General features: G+C 39.4%; 1 pseudogene; it reads right to left on the reverse strand.

Moving 5' to 3' along the window:
• Window positions 1-465: 465 nt before the first annotated feature.
• On the reverse strand, window positions 466-2,154 carry LOC131825812 (60 kDa heat shock protein, mitochondrial-like; annotated as a pseudogene).
• Window positions 2,155-22,480: the final 20,326 nt, after the last annotated feature.

Below are 22,480 nucleotides of genomic sequence, written 5' to 3' on the forward strand. Positions count from 1 at the left end.
AATAAATTTTGTTACACAAAGTTCATCACATACTTGGATATTTCTCTACATACCTCCCCCCTTTGTACACAATTCTTGCTCTCCACAGAATGTCTGCTTCTGAGCTTCTCATATGGTGATATCAGGAAAGCACTAAAATCCTGATTTTAACAGTTCAGTAGTAAAAATGCCTCAGTGATTTAAGTTGAAAGCAGTACATTGTCCTTGTGCTCAGTTATCAGGAACATATAAGTATCTTTTTATTCAAAAGTACAGAATAAATTATCTGCAGGCATGGACAATGACAGCAGTAAACTATTATATGTTGTCAACTGTAACTGATGGTTACAGTGATTTCCTTAAACATCAGCCATCCTTTTCTTCAGTCATTTCCTTCAACACTCTTCTCTGAAATTATTAGTGAGGAGCTCTGCCTTGAGCTTCCTCTCATAGTTCATTAGTAATGGCTCAGCACTATTCTAGGAATTAGAACATACCACTGCCAATAATACCTTCCATTCCACCCATTCTGCCCATTCCAGAGTCCTTCTCTTCTTTGGAAATTCAAGACAACTTCTGCTTTAGTTAATAGAGAGGCCACTCCAGCAGCATCGAAGAAAGCAGTTCTTAGGACTTATTTGGATCAACGATTCCTTTTTCCATTATATTCATGAAATCTTCAAGCATAACATTTTAACCAACTCCTGAGGAAGTTCACATAATTTTCTCAACTCTGTGATCCTTCAACAGTCTGCATTCTTAGCAATTGTCACTGCAGGAATTTTCAGTGTTCATCTAATAATTTCTATACCAAGTTTTTGATCTCCACTAGCTGGAGTTATTGAGCCCAAGGCTGGAATACACACTGAAGCAGGGAACAACTGCTTCCCAGAACAATGCCTTTCTTCAATAGCAGCTCATGTGACATTGAGGGCATCTGTGACCCTCTTTCTTTTCATTCACATCAATACCACTTGTCCCACTAATTTTCAGCTCAGCTACTCTAAGAGTTTGCCAGATGTTCATTCAGTTTTTCCTTTTCATATTCACTAGTTGTGACATCTGACTGCTCAGTGATTTCTTGAATATATTTTTCAATTTGAGCCTTGTCATCTTTTCAAGAGCATGGCATCATCTCTGGTCACAAAGACCTCTCCAAATTTTCTTAAGTCACGAAGCTGAACATCTGTAAGATTAGTCAATCCTTCTCTAAACACTGCACCACCAGTAGCAGTAGCCATGTCTTTAAGCTGGTTCTTTCTTTTGTTGCCAGAACCTGGAGCTGTGACTGCTATAATCTGAAGACCTATTTTTAGCCAATAGGCTAAATACAAAGCCAGCATCCTTAGAGCTTCTTCATCAACATCTTTAGCAGTTTTGACTAAAGTCTTACACTGAGCATAGGTAATTTCAAGAGCAGGTAAAATGGATAGGACACTAGAAATTTTCTTTTCACTCAGGAGAACATAGGTATCTTGGAATTGTATTAATAAAGTATGGAGAAATATAACCTCCATCACCATCAATCTAATAATTTCTAATTCATCATTTAGTGTCTTTATATCCTTTACTGTGATGATGCCCTCTCTTCCAGTCATTTTCATTGCTTCAGAAATGATGTTGCCAATTTCTTAGTCTCCACTTGCAGAAATCATAGCAACCTGAGTAATTTCTTCAGGGATTGTCACAGTTTTAGACTACTTCTTAGGTTCAACAACTGCAGCATCAACAGCTACCATTTCCACAGAACAGCTCCTTTGTTGGTCTTCTTGAAGCCTTCCTTGGCAATAGAGCATGTAGAGTATAGTAGCAGTAGTGGTGCCATCCCCAGCCTCTTCATTTGTATTATTGGCAAAATCTTGAACAAGTTTAACACCAATATTTTTATATTTATCTTTTAGATCAGTGAACTTAACTTAAAAATAGTCATACCAAAGAAAATAAAAAAAAAATAGTCATACCATCTTTTGTTACTTTGAGACTTTCCCAATTCTGTTGAATAATCACTTTTCTTCCCTTTGGTCCCATAGTAATGGCTATAGCAGGCTAAGAGGCTAAAAGGTCTGCACTTTGATGCATCAAAGCTCAGATTGTGGCAAGAGCCCAAGTGAGATAAGGAGCCAGTGCCCTGAACACAGGCCTAATTTGGCAAAAGACTATGGGTAATCAAAGCATTTCTGTAGGGTAGCAGCAGGGTGTGCTGGTGGTGAGACAGGCAGTTGGAGGTGAGTAAGGCATAGAATGCATGGTATAAATGGCCAGGATTATATGGTATTTCTATTTTTAATTATTTGAGGTACTCCCATATTGTTTTCCATAGTGGTTGAACCAATTTACATTCCCACCAGCAGTGCATGAGGATTCCTCTCTCTCTACATCCTCACCAACACTTGTTACTCCTTTCAGATACTAGTCATTCTGACAGGTGTAAGGTGATACCTCATTCTAGTTTTGATTTGCATTTCCCTAATGATTAGTGATGTAGAGTATCTTTTCATATGTCCATTGGCCATCTATATGACTTCTTTGGACAAGTGTCCATTTAGTTCCTCTGTTCATTTTTAGTCCGATTATTTGTGTGTGGGTTTTTTTTTTTTTTCTTTTGATGTTGAGTTTGAAAAGTTCTTTATACATTTTGGATATTAACCCCTTACCAGATATATCACTTGCAAGTGTCTTTTCCCACTCTGTAGGTTGCTTTTTTGTCCCATTGATGGTTTTCTTTACTGTGCAGTACCTTTTTATTTTGGCATACTCCCAATAGTTTATTTTTGCCAGACAGAAACTCTTTACCCCCTAAATAGTAATTCCCTATTCCTTCCTCTCCCCAGCCCAAATAACCTCTATTATACTTCCTATCTCTGTAAATTTATTTATTCTAGTTATCTCATATAAGTGACATATATTTTCACTTTTGTATCTGACTTTAAGGCTGAGTAATATTCCACTTATGTATATACATTGTTTTTCCATGATGGACATTTGAGTTTTTCCATCTTTTGACTACTGTGCATAATGTTGATATAAACATTGGTATACAATTATCTGCTTGAATTCCTGCCTTCAATTCTTTGGGGTATACACCTGGAAGTAGAATTGATGTACCACGTAGTTAATCTATGTTTAACACAGCCAAGATCATTTGAATTGTCTTGTAGCCATTAAAGAAATTAAATTCATTAAAAAATTACTTAAAAATTTCCAGGCCCAAATAATTTCATTAAAGAATCCTACAAAATACTAAATGAAGAATTAACGCCCGTTTTGTATAATCTCTACCAGAAAATAGAAGACAGAGCAATTCTCAATTCATTTTATGAGACTAATACCAAAACCAAACAAAGGCAGTACAAAAAAGGGGAAAAGTTTATGTCACTATCTCTCATGAACTTAGATGCAAAATTATTCAACAAAATGTTAGCAAACTGATTTTAAGTATGTATAGGAAGAATTATGCACCATGATAAAATAGGATTTATTCTACACATGCAAATCTGGTCCAACATTCAAAAACGAATCAATGATATCAATTTATCATATCATATAATACTATCAATTGGTGCAGAGAAGGCACTTGGCATAATCTAACACCTATTAATTATGAAAACTTTAAGCAAGTTAGAAATAGAGAAGAATTATCTCAACTTGAAAAAAAAATTGCAAAACCTTACTGCTAATAACATACCTAAAGGTGGAAGACTGCATGCTTTCCCTCTAACAATGGGAAGAAAACAAGGATTCTGTTCTTACCACTCTTATCCAATAGAGTGCTGGAAGTTCTAGCTACTGAAATAAGACAAGAACAACAACAACAAAAAAAGTCACACAGATTGGAAAGGAAGAAATAAAACAATAAAACTGGCCCTCTTTAAGTAACATGATTGTTTATATAGAAAATTCCTAGACCACAGAAAAAAATTGCTGGAACTGATTCAGGAATGCATCAAAGTTGCAGGATATAAAATCAATGCAGAAAAGTCAGTTTTATTTCTAAGCACTAACAATGAAGTGAAAGAAAGAAAACCAAGGAATCCATCCCATTTGCAATTATACAAAAGTCGATAAGATACCTAGGAATAAACCTAACCAAAGAAGTAAAGGATCTATACTTTGAAAACTGTAGAACACTTATGAAAGAAATTGAGGAACACAAAGAAATGGAAAAACATGCCATGTTCACGGACGGGAAGAATAAATAATTATTAAACATGTCTATGCTACCCAAAGCCATCTACACATTCAATGCAATCCCAATCAAAATACCATCAACATTTTTCACAGAACACAAATAAGATATATATGCTGAAAATTGCAAAATGCTAGTGAAAGAAATCAATGAAGACCTAAATACAAGAATAGATATACTGTGTCCATGGATTAGAAGATTAAACATGGAAAAGTTGTCCGCTTTTCCCTCAAATTGATCTACAGACTTAATGCAATTCCTATCAAAATCATACCAAGATGTTTGTAAATATAGAAAGTCCAACCTAAAATGTATGTGGAAAAGCACAAGACATAAAAGGGCTAAAATGATCTTTTAAAAAGAAGAATAAGGTGAAAGGAATCACTCTACTTGATATTAGAGCTTACTATAGTTTGTTATAGCTACAGTAATTAAGACAGTTTGGTATTGGTAAAGGGATAGACACATAAATCAATGGGACTAAATAGAAAACACAGGAAAAGGCATGCACAAATATGCCAACTGACTTTTCATAAATGTGCAAAAGCAACTCAATGGAGGAAAGATAGCTTTTTCAACAAATGATGCTACAACAACTTGGTATCCGTAGGCCAAAAAAATTAACCTCTCATCTATACACATCACACCTTATAGAATAATTAACTCAAAATGGACACAAGCTTAAATAAAAAATGTAAAACTATAAAATTCACTTTAAAAATTGGAGAAAAATCTTAAGCATTTAGGGCTAGGGAAAAATCCTTAGGCTTGATACCAAGAACAAGATCTATAAAATGAAAGATTGATTAGTCAAATCTTATTTAATTGGAAATTTTTGCTACACAAAAGTTCATGTGAAGAGGTTGAAAACACAAGGTGGAGACTGGGACAAAATATTTGCAAGCCATATATCTGGAGAAGGACTTTTTCTGAAAGATATAAAGAACTCTTAGAAGAATGAAGATAGCAAGTGGCATAATATTAGATCCCAGAACTTATCCTCTCATTCAAATACCAATTTAACAACCAAACATGCACAAAAAAAGCTTATGAGACCTCCAAAATTCAGGTCAGTGTTTACAGCACATCAGTGGAGCACAGAAATGAGAAAAGAGTCATTGGAAAAGTTAAGAAAATAATTTCACTTTACTTGCACAATCTTTCCCCCAAGCCAACACAGTGCAGTGTCAAGAGCAATCCCTTTAGCTAATGAGTTCTCTTGTAGGGGAAAGAAAGAGAAAGCCCACTCATAGACTCCAGCACTGGGTCCGCTCATGGTCCCCACCAATTGGTCTGCCCACAATCTATGGCTCGGCTCATTGATAAAGGGCTTTTCTTGACAAAGCAAGGTTATAAAGACTTAAGAGGTGATTGCTTCTTCAAATACTCAGAAACCAATGCAAGGTTATAAGAATCATAATGAATTGGGGAAACATGACACCACTAAAGCTCCAGCAACCAACTCTAAATAAATGAAGATCTAAGAAATGTCTGAAAAAGAATTCAAAATAATCACCTTAAAGAGCTACAAGATAACACCAATAAACAACTAAATGAAATAAGGGAACAATATATGGACAAAATAAATACTCCAACAAAAACATAGAAACCATAAAATAAAGGAACCAAACAAATTCTGAAACTGAAGAATACAATGACTAAATTGAAATAACTTTTAAAACATTTTGACAAAAGTCTTCACCAAGCAGAAGAAAGAATCAGTGAATGTAAAGACAAGTCATTTGAGATTATCCAGTCCAAAGAAAAAAATAAGGAAAAAGAGCATGAAAAGAGTGGAGAAAGCCTGTGATACTTGTGAAAACATAAGTAAACCAAAATACATTATGTGAACACCAGGAAAAGAGAAAAAAAGTGAGGACAGAATGTTTATTTAAAGTAATAATGACTAAAAACTTCCCAAACCTGTGGAGGGAAATAACCAGATTCATGAAGTCTGAATAACTTCAAAAATATTGACTCTAAAGGTGTCTACACCAAGACACATTATACTTAAATTGTTAGAAGTCAAATTTAAAGGTAGAATATTTAAAGCAACAAAAGAAAAGCGATTTGTCATGTACAAAGGAACCCCCATAATACTATTATAAATGAATTCCCCAGAACAAGTCTGTAAACTGGGGAAAAAGTGGGATAATAAATGCAAAGTTCTGAAGGTGTGTGTGGGAGGGGGGCAGCCAACCAGGAATGTTATACCCAGCACAACTGTACTCTAAAAAGTGAAGAAGGAGGATGTAAGATGATGAAGTTATAGGTAGGGGAACCCTATGCTTGTGTTGTCCCTTAAACACAGCTAGATAAATATCAAATCATTCTTAATACCCAAGAAATCAGTCTGAGGACTGGAGAATATACTGTACAACTAGAGGGGGAAAAAGAGGCCACATCAAAGATAGGAGGTGTGGATGCATGATTTGGAGGAGAAAAGAATCATAGGAGGGGAGAGATCCCTGATCACAGAAAGGAGAGAGAGAGAGAGAACAGTGCACAGGGGATTGCACAAGAAAACTTCCCCAAAACCAATGGCTGGGAAAATGAAAGAGGTTGATTATTGTCAGTTTTTACAACCAGGGGAGTTTCAAGACTGAAGTTTTAGAGCCTGCACTGTGCCTGAGTGGAAGCTGGCATAAACAGTGATGCTTCTATGGAGGAGGGCAGAGGCCCAGAAGTGGACAGGATGCTCCGAATATCCCCTCAGTCAAATATGGAAAGACAGTTCCCCTTCTGGGAGCGCATTTGGAAGAGGTAACACTACCTCTTAGGGGACAAAAGAACTGGTATGTGCTATTATGCTGCCTTGTTCATTAGCATAGGAAAAGAGACACCTGCTGAGGGCAGCCAACCTGGATGCCAGCTTTTTTTTTTTTTTTTTTTAACCAAAGAGGTTAAAGATCTGTATTCTGTAAACTATAGAACACTTATGAAAGAAATTGAGGAACACAAAGAAATGGAAAAACACGCCATGCTCATGGATTGGAAGAACAAATATTGTTAACATGTCTGTGCTACCCAAAGCAATCTATACATTCAAAGAATTCTTTTCAAAATACCATTAACATTTTTCACAGAGCTGGAACAATGAACCCTAAAATTTGTATAGAATCAGATAAGACCCCAAAGAGCCAAAGGAATGCTTAATAAGAAAACCAAAGCTGGTGGCATCACAATTGCAGATTTCAAGCTGTATTACAAAGCTATAATCATCAAGACAATATGGTACTGGTACAAGAAAAGACACATAGATGAACGGAACAGAACAGAGAACCCAGAGATAGACCCACAACTCTATGTCAACTAATCTTTGATAAAGCAGGAAAGACTATCCACTGGAAAAAAGTCAGTCTCTTCAACAAATCTTGTTGGGAAAACTGGACAACCACATGCAGAAAAATGAAACTGGACCACTTTCTTATACCTTACACAAAAATAAACTCAAAATGGATGAAAGACCTAAATGTGAGAAAGAATACTATTAAAATCCTAAAGGATAACACAGGCAGCAACCTCTTTGACCTCAGTTGCAGCAACTGCTTGCTAGACACATCTCCAAAGGAAAGAGAAACAAAAGCAAAAATTAACTATTGGGACTTCATCAAAATGCAAAACTTTTGCACAGCACAGGAAACAGTCAACATAACTAAAAGGCAACCCAGAGAATGGGAGAAGAGATTTGGAAATGACATATCTTATAAGGGGTTAGTCTAAAATCTTATGAACTTATTAAAATCAACACCCCAGATACAAATACTCCAGCTAAAAAATGGGCTGAAGATGTGAATGGACAATTTTCCAAAGTTATTCAGATGCTACCAGATGCATGAAAAGATTCTCAACACCACCCATCATCAGGGAAATACAAATTAAAACTATGATGAGACAGTGCATCACACCTTGCAGAATAACTCAGTAAACAACAGATGTTGGTGAGGATATAGAGAGGGAAACCATTGTACACTGTTGGTGGGAATGCAAACTTGGGCAGCTACTCTGGAAAACACTACGTAGGTTCTTAAGGAAGTTTAAAATAGAACTATTTTATGATCTAACAATTGCAATACTAGGTATTACCCAAAGGATAAAACATACAGATTCACAGGGCACATGCACTCCGACAGTTATAGCAGCATTATCAAAAATAGCCGAATTATGGAAAGAATACATTTGTCTGATGAATGGATAAAGAAGATGTGACTATATAAATATATATATATATATGATGGAATATTATTCAGCCACCAAAAAATGTAATCCTGCCATCTGCAAGGATGTGGATGGAACTAGAGTGTATTATGCTAATCAAGTCAGTCAGAGAAAGAAAAGTACCACATGCTTTTACTCTTGTGAGATTTGAGAAAGAAAACAGATGAATATAGAGGAAGAAAAAAAAGAGGGAGGCAAACTGTAAGGGATTCTTAATGATTGTGTAGAAACAGGGTTGATGGAGGAAAGGTAAGCAGGGGATGGTTTAAATGGGTGGTGAATATTAAGGAGGGCACTTGCTGTGATGAGCACTAGGTATTATATGTAAGTGATGAATCACTAAATTCTACTTCTGAGACTGATATTCCACTATAAGTTAATTAGCTACAAATTAAATGAAAACTTGAAACAAATAAATAAATAATAAAAAATTAAAATGGAGGAGAGATAAAGTCTTTCCCAGATCAATAAAACGATAGAATTCATCACTAGGTAAGCTGAAATAAAAGAATGCTAAAAACATGATGAAAGCATAAATTTCACAGGTAAAGATAAATATATACAAAAATATAAAGTAATATGATAATAATGGTGCATAAGTAACTTTAAATCTTCGTATGAAAGTTAAAAGACAAAAGCGTTAAGAATAACTAGAACCACAAAAATTTATAAATGGATATACAATGAAAAATAAGTAAATTCTAATATAAATAAAATAAAGAAGGGGTTAGTAAAAGTGTAGTTTTTAATACAGTTGAATATGCATTGTTATTAGCTTAAATAGACTGGTAAAATAAGAAATCTTATTCACTCTTCATGGCAATTAAAACAGAAAAACCTAGGGAAATTAAAAAAAATAAAGAGAAAAGAATCAAAGTATGTTACTACAAAACACATATACACACAAAACAAAAACACACAAAAATCTACAAAAATGACAAATCACAAAGACAGCAAGAAAAAAATAAAGGAACAACAGACTATAAAACAGACCCCCCCCACCAAGTGAATAAAATGAGAGTAGTCTTTACCTATAAATAATTATGTTAAGTGTAAATGGATTAAACTCACCAATCAAAAGATATAGAGTGACTGAATGGATAAAAAACAAAACCCAACTATATGCTGTTTATAAGAGATTTGTCTTAGATTTGAGGACATACATAGGTTGAAAGTGAAGTGATAGAAAATGATATTCTGTGCAAATGATAGCCAAAAGAGAGCAAGAGTGTCTATACTTATATGAGATAGAAAAAGACTTAATGGGGGTACCTGGGTGGCTCAGTGGGTTCAGCCTCTGCCTTCACCTTGGGTCATGATCCCAGTGTCTTGGGATCGAGCCCCACATCGGGCTCTCTGCTCAGTGGGGAGTCTGCTTCTCCTCTCTCTCTGCCTGCCTCTCTGCTTACTTGTGATCTCTGTCTGTCACATAAATAAATAAAATCTTTAAAAAAAAAAGGCTTTATGTAAAAAACTGTCATAAGAGACAAGGATGTTCCTTACATAATGATACAAGGATAAATTCTACAGGATTTTATAACAATTATAAGTATAAATGCAGCCAAAATCAGAGTATTTTAAATATATAAATTAAATATTGGCAGATCTGAAGGAATAATTAGACAACAATATAACAATGTTAGGAAATTTTAGTTTCCCACTTTCAATAATGGATAGGTCATCCAGACAGAAAATTAATAAGAAAACAGCCAACTTGGACAAACTATAGACTAAATGAACCTAACATCCATATACAAAATATTCTTCCCTAGCACACACAGGACATTCTCCAGGGTAGGTCACCTGGGCCATAAAAAAGTCTTAACAAATTTAAGAAAATTGTGATCACTCTAAGTACAGTTTCTAAACACAATGGAATAAAAGTAGAAATCAGGGGCGCCTGGGTGGCTCAGTGGGTTAAGCCGCTGCCTTTGGCTCAGGTCATGATCTCAGGGTCCTGGGATCGAGTCCCGCATCAGGCTCTCTGCTCAGCGGGGAGCCTGCTTTCTCCCCTCTCTCTCTCTCTCTGCCTGCCTCTCTGCCTACTTGTGATCTCTGTCTGTCAAATAAAATAAATAAAATCTTAAAAAAAAAAGTAGAAATCAATAACAAAAACAGAAAAAAGGAAAAGTCATCTTTACATGGAAATTAAATAGCACATTATTGAGCAATCATTGGGTCAAAGAGGAACTCAAAAGGGAATTTTAAAAATATGTCAGAGAAGGAGGCAAGATGGCCGAAGAGGAAAGGACCTCATTTCATCTCGTCCCTTGAATTTAGCTAGGTATATATCAAATCATCTGAACACCTATGAATTCAAACTGAGATGTAAGAAAAGAATTACTAGAATTCCACAAAGAAAATTGACCACTAGGGGCTTCAGAGAAATTAATCTGATGGGATATATCAGAAGGTAAATCGTAGCTGATTACCAGAAAGTGATACAGCTCCAGAATGCAAAATCAGAACTTTTAGAAGTCTACTCCAGTAAGGACGGTCCCTGCCTGAAAGGCACTCAGGTGGCAAAGTGGGGAAGAATCCTTGGTGCGACAGCGTGATCTCAGGATCCCTGGGGTCACAGAAGGAATGGGGGTGCTTGAGCCAGCAGGGTTCTCAAGTGTTGGAGCAGGAAACTGGCTATGATCAGCAAGCCTGGGAGTGGGCTCTGAGCTCAGTTTGCCATAAACTGCAAACTGTGGCTGAATGGTGTGGTGGGGGGGACCTGCAAGGGGGAGAAATGAGACAACAACTCCCCCAAGAAGGGCAAGGTGGGTGCATGCAGGATCAGGTGACCACTCTCCCTGCAGAGGCCTTGCAAGCGACTGACCCCTAGTGACCCTCCTCCCTCCCCTGGAAGGATTGGTGTAGGTGCACACCACAGGAGTCTGCAGAGTTTGGTGCATGCGAAAGTGAAGACTCATTTTCCCTGAGGATTTACTAAAGAGAAGGGACTGCAATCTTTTAGCTCCTGGGCTGGAGATCCTGTGGGCCATTTTATTTTCATCCTTTAAAGTGGAGCAGAACCCTTCAGGGAACAAAGCCACATAGAACAACCAGAAGCAGCTTACAATGAGCCCAGTCCCCTGGCAGGCGACATTGCAACTGGCCCAGGCAAACACACTTGAGAATCAGTGCAACAGACTCCTTTCCCAGAAGACCAGCTAGAATATCAGGTAAATACCAAATTTATGGATCACACAAAACTGCAAAACCCCAAGGCTAGGCTAGGGGGAAATAGTATATAGAATTTGAGGGTTTTTCTCATGATTCTGTCATTTTTCAGGTCATATTTTCCTTTTTTTTTCTTTTTTTCCTTTTCAAACTGTTTCTTATTTTATCAAATCTGTTTTTAAGTCTTTTTTTAACTTTTATTTTTACATTTATATTTTATAGATATATTCTTCATTTTTTGCTTCCTTTCACATGTTTTTTGTTTGTTTGTTTATATGTAAGTTATGCTTTCTTTACAATTTTGGGATTTCGTGTCTTCTAACAAAAAGACCAAAATACACCCAGGATCAAGTGGATCACTCTGTTTTGTCCACCCAGAGGATTATATTCTCTCCCTTTTCCTTTTTTTTTTTTTTTTCCCTTTTTTCTTATTTGGTTTCTGACATTTTTTGATTCATCTAGTGTGTATTTTGCTTGGGTTGTAGTGGATATTTTTTATTTTGTTCTCTCATTCATTCATTCTTCTCTGGACAAAATAACTAGAAGGAGGAATTCACAACAAAAGAAAGAACCTGAGGTAATACTCTGCCACAGATCTAACTGATATAGATGTAAGTAAAATGTCAGAGCTGAAATTCAGGATAATGATTATGAAGTTACTAGCTCAGGTTGAGAAAAGCATAACAGACATTAGAGAATCTCTTTGTAGAAGTAAAATCTAATAAGGTTGAAATTTAAAATGCTTTACTGAGATGCAGTCTAAAATGGATGCTCTAGGGGCACCTGGGTGGCTCAGAGGTTTAAGCCTCTGCCTTCAGCTCAGGTCATGATCTCAGGGTCCTGGGATCGAGCCCCACATCAGGCTCTCTGCCTGGCAGGGAGCCTGCTTCCCCTTCTCTCTCTGCCTGCCTCTCTGCCTACTTGTGATCCCTCTCCCTGTGTCAAATAAATACATATAATCTTTAAAAGATAAAAAAAAAATAAAATAAAATGGATGCTCTAAAAGCTAGGGTAAATGAAGCAGAAGAGAGTCAATGACATAGAAGACAAGATTCTGGAAAGGAAGGAAGCTGAGGAAAAGAAAGAAATACAACTAATAGACCATGAAAGAGGGCTTCAAGAAATCAGCAACACCATTAAATGACACAATATTAGAACTATTGGGGTCCCAGAGGAAGAAGAAAGAGAGAGAGGGACAGAAGATATATTTGAGCAAATCATAGTTGAGAACTTCCCTAATGTTGGGAAAGAAACAGGCATTCAAGTCCAAGAAATAGAGAGAACCCCCCTCAAAATCAATAAAAATAAACCAACACCCTAACATATGATAGTGAAGCTTACAAAACCCAGAGATAAAGAAAAAATCCTGAAAGCAGCTCAAGACAAGGACTCGTTAACCTATAGTGATAGGAACATTAGACTGGCAACAGACCCATCCACTAGAGACCTGGCAGGCCAGAAAGAAGTGGCATGATATATTCAGGGTAATAAATCAGAAAACATGTAGCTAAGAATATTTTATCCCACGGGGTGCCTGGGTGGCTCAGTGGGTTAAAGCCTCTGCCTTCGGCTCAGGTCATGATCCCAGGGTCCTGGGATCGAGCCCCGCATCGGGCTCTCTGCTCATCAGGGAGCCTGCTTCCTCCTCTCTCTCTGCCTGCTTCTCTGTGATCTCTGTCTGTCAAAAAAATAAATTTAAAAAATCTTTAAAAAAAAAAGAATATTTTATCCCACAAGGCTCTTATTCAGAATGGAAGTAGATATAAAGAGCTTCCAGGACAAACAGAAACTAAAAGAATTTGTGATCACTAATTCAGCCCTGCAAGAAATATTAAAAGGGATCCTAAAAGCAAAGAGAACCCAAAAGTAACATAGATCATAAAGAAACAGAGACAATCTACAGAAACAGGGACTTTAATTTAATACAAAATACCTCAGACTAATGAAAATGAGAACATAACAAACTCAAACTTATACAACAAAAGCATCACAAAGATGGAAATTTATTGCAATGAATGCCTACATTAAAAAAGAAGAAAGATCTCAAACAACCCAACTTTATACCTCAATGAACTAGGAAAAGAACAAATTAAGCCCAAAGTTAGCAGAAGGAAGAAAATAACAAAGGTTAAAACAAAAATAAATGTAATAGAAAAAAATCAACAAAGCTAAGAATTGGTTTTTGAAAAGACAAACAACATTGATAAACCCTTAGCTAGACTAAGAAAAAAGATTCACAAAAGTAAAGTCAGAGGTGAGACAGGAGATGTTTCAGTGGAGCCACAAAAATACAAAAGATCATAAAGGACCATTATGAGCAACTATATGGCAATGAAGTGGACAACATAGTAGAAATGTATTAATTCCTAGAAATATACATCCTATCGAGAGGGAATCATGAAGAAACAGAAAGCCTGAACAGACCAATAATAAATAAAGAGATTGAATCACTAATTAGAAATTTCCCAACAAAGAAAATGTCAGGACCAAATAACTTCACAGGTCAACCCTACCAAACATTTAAGGAAGAATCACCAGTCCTTTTAAAATTCTTCCAAAAATAGAGAAGAGAACACTTCCAAATTCGTTTTATGAGGACAGTGTCACCTTGATATCAAGGTCAGGCAAAGACATCACAAGAAAAGAAAACTACAGGCCAGTATCTCTGATAAAAATGATGCAAAAATCCTTAAGAAAATATTAGCAAACTAAATTAAATATCGTATTGAAAAGATCATATATGATCAAGTGGATTTGTCCCTGGAATGCAAGAGTGATGCAACATATAGGAATCAACCAATCTGATACACCACATGAGCAGCATGAAGAATAAAAATCACATGATTATCTGTGGAAAAGCATTTGACAAAATTCAACACCCTCTCATGATGAAAACTCTCAACAAATTAGATACAGAAGGACATACCTCAACATGATAAAGACCATATATAAAAAGCTCACAGTTAACACCATATCTAACCGTGAAAAACTGAAAGGTTTCCCTCTAAGATCTGTAACAAGGTAAAGATGCCCACTCTTAATACTTCCACTTATCATAGTGCTGGAAGTTCTAGCGAGAGTTATTAGGTGAGAAAAAGAAATAAAAGGCATTCATATCAGAAAGGAAGAAGTAAAATTGTGTCTGTTTGTAGATGACATGATCTTATATGTAGAAAACCCTAAAGATCCCCCCTTCCCCTAAAATACTGTTAGAACTAATAAACGCATTTAGTAATGTTTCACAGTACAAAATCAATACACAAAAATGAGTTATACTTCTAGATACTAATAACCATTCAAAAAGAAAATTAAGAAAATTATCCCATTTATAACAGCAGGAAATACTTAGAAATAAACTTAGCAAAGCAGGTTAAAGATTTTTAAATAGAAAAGTATAAAATACTGATGTAAGAAATTGAAGTAGACACAAATAAATGTGTTCACATGTTCAAAATTGGAAGAATTTATATTGTTAAAATGTCTATACTACCCAAAGAAACTACAGATTCAATGCAGCCTTTATCAAAATTCCAATAGCACTCTTTATAGAAAAAAAAAAAAAAACAGTCCTAAAATCCATAAGAAACCACAAAGAATCCTGACTAGCCAAAGAAATTTGGGTAAGAAGAACAAAGCTGGGGAACCTGGGTGGCTCAGTTGGATAAGCGACTGCCTTCAGCTTGGGTCATGATCCCAGGGTCCTGGGATTGAGTCTCACATCAGGCTCCCTGCTCTGTGGGGAGTCTGCTTCTCCCTCTACCTACTACTCCCCCTGATTGTGCGCGCTCTCTCTCTCTCTGTCAAATAAATAAAATCTTAGGGGCACCTGGGTGACTCAGTGAGTTAAAGCCTCTGTCTTCAGCTCAGGTCATGATCCCAGGGTCCTGGGATCGAGCCCTGCATCTGCTCAGCGGAGAGCCTTCTTCCCCCTCTCTCTCTGGCTACTTGTGATCTCTGTCTGTCAAATAAATAAATAAAATCTTTAAAATAAACAAATAAATAAATAAAATCTTAAAAAACAAAGAAGAATAAAGCCAGAGACATCATATTCCTGACTTCAAAATATATTACAAAGCTACAGTAATCAAAATAATATGGTATTGACATAAAAACGGATATATAGGCCAACAGAACAGAATAGAGAGACAAGAAATAGCCCCATATATATGGTCAACCAATCTTTGACAAAGGTGCCAAGAATACACAATAGAGGAAGAAAAGTTTCTCAAATAAATGGTGTTGAGAAAACTGGATATTCAAAAATCAAAGAATGAAGCTGGATTCTTTTCTTTCTTTTTTTTTTTTTTTAAGATTTTATTTATTTATTTGCAAGAGAATGAGTGAGAGAGAGCATGAGAGAGGAGAAGGTCAGAAAGAGAAGCAGACTCCCCAAGGAGCTGGGACCCTGATGTGGCGCTCAATCCCGGAAGTCCGGGATCATGACCTGAGCCGAAGGCAGTCACTCAACCAACTGAACCACCCAGGCGCCCATGGACCCTTTTCTTATACCATACACAAAATTTAACTCAAAGGGATTAAAAATTGGGGGTACTTTGGTGACTAAGTTGGTTAAGCTTCCAACTCTTGATTTTGGCTCAGGTCCTGGGGTTAAGCTCAGTGCTCATCTCAACCCTCAGCAGAGTGTGTGTGTGTGTGTATGCTTGTCCCTTTCCCTCTGACCTGCCCCCCCGTTGTGCTCATTCTGTCTCTCAAATAAATAAGTAAAATCCTTTTTTTAAAAAAGAGATAAAAAATTTAAACATAAGGCCCAAACCCATCAAACTCCTAAAAGAAAACATAGGGGATAAGTTTCTTGACAGTGGTCTTGGCAATGATTTCTTAGATGCAGTAACAAAAGCAAAAACAGACAATAAGACTGTATCAAACTAAAGATCTGCACAATAAAGGAAATAATCAACAAAATGAAAGGACAACCTACAGAATGGGGGACATATTTGCAAAATATATTTCTGTAAAGGGTAAATATCCAAAATATAAGGAACTCCTACAACTCAATAGCAAAACAGCAGCAACAACAAACAGGCCTATTAAATATGGTCATAGGAATTGAACAGACATTCTCAAAAGAAGGCATATAAGGTGTTTAACCTCATTAATCATCAAGGAAATACAAATCAAGGTTGCAAAAAGATATCATCTCACACCTGTTAGGATAATTATTATTAAAAAGAAAAAAAAATAGAAAACATTGGCCAGGATGTGGAGAAAATGGAATACTTGTGCACTGTTGGTGGGAATATAAACTGGAGCAGCCACTATGGAAAACAGTGTGGTGGGTCTTAAAAAACCCTAAAAATAAGATTGCCACACTGAACCAACCATCTCACTTCTGGGTATATATCCAGGGGAACTGAAATCAGGATCTTGAAGAAAGAATTGTTTGCACTCCCACATTCATTGCAGCATTTTTCTCAATAGCCAGCACACTGAAGCAACCTAAATATCCACAGATGGAATGGATAAACATGTGAGATATAGTACACACACACACATACACTCACACATATATGTATATATACATATATGTATATAAATACAATGGCTTTTATATACATACATTTATAGGTATGTAGGTTATATATGTATATAGAGACAGATGTATGTGTGTGTGTGTGTGTGTGTGTGTGTACACACATAATCGAATATTATTCAGTCTTAAAGAAGGAAACTCTGGCATTTATGACAACATGGATGAACCTGAAAACCATTATGCTGAATGAAATAAGCCAGACACAGAATAAAAAATACACCTGCTATCACTCACTGAGTCAAACTCATAGAAGTGGAGACTGTAATGGTAGCTGTTAGGGTCTGATGGAAGAGGGAAATAGGGAGGTCAAAGGGTATAAAGTCTCACTTCTGCAAGATGAGTAACTCCTAGAGACGTACTGTATAGCATATCACATATAGTTAACAATACTGCATTTTATACTTAAAATTTTGCTGAGAGGATAGATTTGATGTTAAGTGTTTATATTGCACATGATAAAAGTAATAAAGAACACATCAAAAAATGGGCAGAACACATGAACAGACACTTCTCCAATGAAGACATACAAATGGCTAACAGACACATGAAAAAATGTTAATCATCACTGGCCATCAGGGAGATTCAAATCAAAACCACATTGAGATACCACCTTACACCAGTTAGAATGGCCAAAATTGACAAGACAGTAAACAATAAGTGTTGCAGAGGATGTGGAGAAAGGGGAACCCTCTTAAACTGTTGGTGGGAATGCAAGTTTGTGCAGCCAATTTGGAAAACAGTGTGGAGAGTCCTTAAGAAATGAAAAATAGAGCTACCCTATGACTCTGCAATTGCACTACTGGGTATTTACCCCAAAGATACAGATGTAGTGAAAAGAAGGGCCATCTGTACCCCAGTGAACATAACAGCAATGGTCACTGTTGTCAAACTGTGGAAAGAGCCAAGATGTCCTTCAACAGGTGAATGGATAAAAAAGATATGGTCCATATATACAATGGAATATTATGCCACCATCAGAAAGGATGAATACCCAACTTTTGTATGAGCATGGACGGGACTGGAGATTATGTTGAGGGAAATTAAGAGAAAGTCAATTATCATATGGCTTCACTTACTTGTGGAGCATAAGGAATAACATGGAGGACATTAGAAGAAGGAAAGGAAAAGTGAATTGGGGGAAATCAGGGGGGGGAGTTGAAGCATAAGAGACTATGGACTCTGAGCAACAAACAGGGTTTTGGAGGGGAGTGGGGAGGATGGTGGCGGGTATTAAGGAAGGCACATTGTGTGTGGAGCACTGGGTGTGGTGCATAAACAATAAATCTTGCAACACTGAAAAAATAAAATTAAAAAAATAATAAAGAGGGTGGGAGGAGACTTTTGAAGGTGATGGAAATATTTATTGCAAAGGTGGTGATAAGTTTCACAAATATATACTCATCTCCAAATTTATTAATTGTATACCTTAAATATGTACCATTTTTGTGTGTCAATCAAATTTCAATAAAGTGGTTTTAAAAAAAAGAACTCTCAAAGCTTTAAAGTAAAAGTCAAAACAACAACCTCTATTTAGAAAATGGGCAAAATACGTGAAGAAACATTTTACAAAAAGGGTATAAAGATGGTAAATCAGCATACGGAACGATATTCAGTATCATTAGCCATCAAGGAAATGCGCATTAAAACCACAAGGAGATGTTGCTGCACCTATCAAAATCACTAAAAATAAACAAAAAATAGTGAAAATACCAAATGCTGTGGAGAGGAGAAACTGGATGTAAAATTGTCCAGGCATTCTGGGAAAGAGAATGGCAGAAAACTGAAAATGTGCTTCCTGTATCATCCAGCAATTGCCCTTTTAGGCATTTATTCCAGAGAAATGGAAAGTTACATTTACACAAAAACTTGTACACAAATGTTCATAGTAGCATCATTTGTAACAGCCAAAATCCAGAAACAACCCAGACAGGCATCCTTCAACCAGTGAATGGTGAAACTATTTACATTTGTAGTACCATCATAGCATGGCATACTATCCAGCCAACAAAAGGAATGAACTATTGATACCCATAAGGACTTGGACAAATTTCAAAGGAATTTTGCTGAGTGAACAAAGCCAATCCAGGGGCTCCTGGTTGGCACAGTCACTTAAGTGACTGACTTCAGCTCAAGTTCCCGGGATTGAGCCCCAGGTAGGGCTCCTAGCACAGCAAGGAGTCTGCTTGTCCCCCTCCTCCTCTGCCCCGCCCCTGCTCATGCTCTCTGTCTCTCTCTCAAATAAACTCTTAAAAAATAAAAATAAAAAATACAAAACCAGTCTAAAGAGACTACACCGCTTTGTAATTCCATTCATATAACATTCTTTAAATGACAAAATTATAGAAAAACAGGTTAATGGTTTTCAGCCCCCCCGCCCACCAAGGATGTGAGGTTACACAAGGCAACAAGAGAAATTACGTGGTGATGGAACAGTTCTGTATCTTGAAGATGGTGATGCATACCTACACATTTGATAAAATTCTGTAGAACTAAGTAAACACACACAGATGAGTACAAGAGAAACTGGGGAAATCTAAATAATATTGTTGGATCAATGTCAATACCTGGGCTGCGATATTGTGCTATAGTTTTGGGAACTGTTACCATTAATGGAAAACTGGGTAAAGGGTGGACAAGATCTCTCTGCATCGTTTCCAAACAGCTGCATGTGAACCTACAATCATCTCAACATACTTTAATATTATTTTAAAAGTGTGTCTTTGCTGCAGCATCCACTATTAGGGTTATTATTATTATTTTTAAAGTACAATCCTCTTAAAATGCATTGTCCAAGGCCAGAAAGCTATTTCATAAATTTTAAGAAACCTGGCTCCTAAGTTGACACTCCCTCACCTTGCTGTCAGCAGGTGATGTGCACTGCAGAGTGTTGGAATTAGAAGTTCCGGAGGCAGATTACTGGCCCTGGCCTCGCGGTGTTCAGGTGTGTGTGTGCATGTGCGTATGTGTGTGTGTAGGTGGGCACTGGTATGAACGTGAGAAATAAAGGAGACGGAAAGCTATGCCTCTGTCACTGTCAAGGAAGGTGGCCGGCTGATGAAGGTAATGCTGAAAGCCAGGGAAGGGTTTAAGAAGGGGGCTGGCGCCTCAGGAACGCTCTCCTGCTGCATCCTCCGGGAGGCGGTGGGCGGCGGCTGAACTGTCCGGGGGCAGTGACTGAACCCCACCGCCTGCAGGAAAAGGTGAACGCGGGACGGGGGCGGGGAAGGGGCGGGAGGTGCGGCCTCTGAGCAGCGGCCGGCAGGCTTGCTGAGCACCCTGGCTCTCGGTGGCGGCGCCTGGTCTTGGATGCTGTTGCAAAGACGCCAACGAGACTCCGAATGCCAGGAGAGCAGCGCTGAGGCCGGGGAGGGTGGGGCCGCCCGGAAATCTCGGTGGCGCCAGCTGGGTAGCGTCTGCAGGACGGGGGCGCGCACACGAGGGGCACGTGGGTGTGGATGAACCGGTGCCGCGGGGCCTCCATCCTGCAGCGCCACCGCGGCCGGGTGTCCGCGCCAGAGGAACGGCGGGTGGGGTGCCTGTACCACACAGTCGGCCCCCATGGTCCCCGCCCGGCACCCTGCGGGCAGGCCAGGGGCTGGGACAGCACCCAGGCTCCGCGCCTGGAGGCGCTCTCCGCGCTGGTCTGCTTCGCGGTGTCTGGGCCCCCTCTCGGCTCCGGTGCGGAAAGCCCGCCTGCTTTGTCCGGGAACGGCCGAGGGTGCGGGCGGAGGACCAAGGGGCTTCCAAACCCAGACATGGGGGAAAGACTGGGATGGACAGTGATCAATGGGAGTGCCGTGGGGCTTCGAGGGAATTGCCACCCATAGCCGAGCTCAGGAGAGTGGCGCCGGGGACTGGCGGGGCCGGCGGGTTCCACGTGGGTGGACCCCGAGCTGGGGGCATTGGAGCGGTCGCAGGTCGCCGTCGTCTGCGCTCCCTTATGCCGGTACACGGACGCAGGCACATGGTCCGGGCTTCCTGCCCCTAGCGGGGTTGGCGCCGGGAGCGCGCGGTATTGGGAAGCTGCCCTGCGGGGAGACCGGGTGGTACGCGACTGAGGTGTGGTTACTGGGGAGGAGGCGGGAGGCACTGGCAGGCTGTGGCCCCGCTGCCGCAGCAGCTCCGCAGTGGGCGCCCCGCGCAGAGGAAGCAGCGGGGGGCGGCGAAGTGCCCGCCGGTCGCACTGCGGTCCTTGCCCGCGTTAACGTGTCCTCAAGATGAAAGAGAAAGGAAAAAAGGTCCATTTAAAGGGGCAGGGGCGGGCAGAGACTTTGCTGGTTCCAACCCGCGCATAGGGCTTTGGCCGCGGGGACGTGGGAGTCGCAGGGCAGCGCCAGGTGTCATAATGCGGGAAAGTGATTGCGAACGCAGCGGCGCCTCCATTTGGGTTGAGCTCCCAAGAGCGCAGCCGGAGAGCGGGCAGTCTTTTAAATTGGGCATTTCCCGTAGTGGTCCCAAACCTAGTATTAACCCATTCTCAGCTCCTACCCCCAAACACCTCCAAATTTCTAGCAGGCTTTTATAAAAGGTCAGGTCAGTTCTACCAAGTTCATGTCATTTTAAAAAAAAAAAAATTTTTTTTTTTTTAACTCCGTTCCCCTCTCCGACCCCAAGTCCCCACGAGGCAGCTTTTCACAGTCCTAAGATGTGGTTACTCCAAACCCATAGCAAGTTGCTCGTGTGCTCGGCTTTTCAAACCCCAGACGGTGCCACCGGAGGACGCTGAAGGCAAAGCCTCCGCGGCCGCCAGGGTTTAAAAAGCGGCGGCTGCCCGACGCCCTCGAGACTGCCGCGAGCGGAATATAGACAAGCCACGCGTCCTCCTCCCAAGGCTGGCGGGTCGGCGCTGCACCGACACTTGGCGGGTGCCCCTGTATCCTTCACGGGTAGCGCGCATTTTCTCAACAGAGCGTGACCGGGTAGACGATGCACTCGAAATCCTGAGGACCCTCCTGCCCGCGCGCAGTATCTTCCTGCCAACACTTCTGCATTTCCTTGCAGCCAGCGCTGTCTGTGCACCTGGACCACCCCGGGCCTCCGTCCTCAGCCTCTCCACGCCTCACTTCCAGGCAGCCGAAGGAGGGCTTCTCCGAGTTACCTGTCCTAGGGCAGCAGCTACATGGAGGCCATCCACCTTGCTCTGGCTTCTCAAGGGCAGAACCCACGAAAGTCCGAGGCACCTGGGCCCCACATCTTCCCAGCGTGGGGCGACGTATGTGTGTGTGTGTGTGTGTGTGTGTGTGTGTGTGTGTGTGTGTGTGTGTGTGTAATGCCTCTAACACACAGTAATTCCCAGAAGACAAAGCACTGGTCTGTCTGAAGATGGTCCAGAGTTCAAGCGGGGAAAAAAAAAAATCTCGAGGCACTGAGTCAGT

Source organism: Mustela lutreola, chromosome 2, assembly GCF_030435805.1.
Source record: "Mustela lutreola isolate mMusLut2 chromosome 2, mMusLut2.pri, whole genome shotgun sequence".
Taxonomy (NCBI): domain Eukaryota; kingdom Metazoa; phylum Chordata; class Mammalia; order Carnivora; family Mustelidae; genus Mustela; species Mustela lutreola.